Here is a 1,837-nt window from a genome sequence, read left to right as displayed (position 1 = left end):
CAGATTGTTCATGTTTTTGTGCTGTTACAGTTCTATGATTTAGAGGAACTGTTTCGTAACGGTGGCCCCGTGCCAGATACAAATTACATATTCCTGGGAGATTTTGTCGATCGGGGCTACTATAGCTTAGAAACGTTTACTCGTCTGCCCACACTTAAAGCTAAATGGTCCGACAGGATAACGTTACTACGCGGTAATCACGAATCTATACAAATCACGCACGTTTATGGATTTTACGGTAAGTGCGCAACGATACTTTCTTTTCTGGGCTTTTTTTACATTTGTGTATAATAAAGCTTTGATTTCATTGGTCTCTTCATTTTCTGTTCTAGATGAATGCCAAAACAAGTACGGCAATGCTAATGCGTGGAAGTACTGTTGTATTTGACTTGCTCACAGTTGCTGCCGTGAGTATTTGTATAAAAGATTTTTTAAAATTGTAACTTCACTTTTGATTACGCTCGAATAAAATTCTGTTTTAGTTAATTGATGAACAGGTTCTTTGTGTACACGGTGGATTGTCTCCAGCTATTAGAACACTAGATCAAATTAGAACGATTGAAAGGAATCAAGAGATTCCACACAAAGGTATTAATTGTATAAAGTGATATGTCATTGCAAAAGTTACATAATAATAAAAGTTACATGACTGGATATTTACTGTTATTGTACAATAATAATAAAATATCGTTGCTTAATTGCCATATTACACAGGTGCTTTCTGTGATTTGGTCTGTCCGATCCAGAAGATGTAGAAACATGGACAGTAAGTCCGCGTGGTACAGGCTGGCTGTTTGGCAGCAAAGTGACTTACATGTTCATGGAAGTGAATGATCTTAAACTCATCTGTAGGGCGCACCAATTAGTTCAGGAAGGTATGTCTTTGCTCAAATATTTCTGTCGCAGATTTTTTAAATCTCGGAAGTATGTATTGATGACGCATATTTTTATCATGCAGGTTATAGGTACATGTTTAATGGCAAACTCGTCACAGTGTGGTCGGCCCCAAATTATTGTTATCGATGTGGTAACATAGCTAGTATCATGCAGTTCACGACAGTGGATCAGAGATCACCCGTGCTGTTCCAGGCAGTGCCTGATTTCGAGAGATTTTTGTGATCTATCTTAGTGGCTCATCTGTACAGATTCGGAAGAGAAATGTCTGTGTCTAGACTCTACGGAATCACATGATTTGATTGGCCGGATCCAGGCTGGTACCATGACGGACCCACACATTCATGAGAATATATCACTGATTATACATATTACTCTAGAAAATTTTGATTCCCTTAAAAGAAATTATTTGATGCGTTCTACGATCAAAGTACGATACTTAGAGAGGACTGAATTGTCGTGTGATTAATCTTATTCAGGGAATGTTCTTTAGATTTTTTAAGAACTTTATCAGGTTTTACATGTGAGTGTGTGTGTGTGTGTGTGTGAGTGTGTGTGAGTGTGTGTGAGTGTGTGTGAGTGTGTGTGAGTGTGTGTGAGTGTGTGTGAGTGTGTGTGAGTGTGTGTGAGTGTGTGTGAGTGTGTGTGAGTGTGTGTGAGTGTGTGTGAGTGTGTGTGAGTGTGTGTGAGTGTGTGTGAGTGTGTGTGAGTGTGTGTGAGTGTGTGTGAGTGTGTGTGAGTGTGTGTGAGTGTGTGTGAGTGTGTGTGAGTGTGTGAGTGTGTGTGAGTGTGTGTGAGTGTGTGTGAGTGTGTGTGAGTGTGTGTGAGTGTGTGTGAGTGTGTGTGAGTGTGTGTGAGTGTGTGTGAGTGTGTGAGTGTGTGTGTGTGTGTGTGTGTGTGTGTTGTAAAGCTAACTTTTATATATCCACATAGTATCTGCCAT

At 39.9% G+C, this 1,837-nt stretch overlaps 1 pseudogene; it reads left to right on the top strand.

Moving 5' to 3' along the window:
* Nucleotides 1–226: 226 nt before the first annotated feature.
* LOC139783387 (serine/threonine-protein phosphatase 6 catalytic subunit-like) lies at nucleotides 227–1,268 on the top strand (annotated as a pseudogene).
* Nucleotides 1,269–1,837: the final 569 nt, after the last annotated feature.

Source organism: Temnothorax nylanderi, unplaced genomic scaffold (assembly GCF_030848795.1).
Source record: "Temnothorax nylanderi isolate EJ_2023f unplaced genomic scaffold, tnyl_v1.0 TNYL_tig0496_pilon, whole genome shotgun sequence".
NCBI classification, from domain to species: Eukaryota; Metazoa; Arthropoda; class Insecta; order Hymenoptera; family Formicidae; genus Temnothorax; species Temnothorax nylanderi.
The sequence above is the reverse complement of the archived record's forward strand: the minus strand, read 5'-3'. Positions and strand labels throughout refer to the sequence as shown.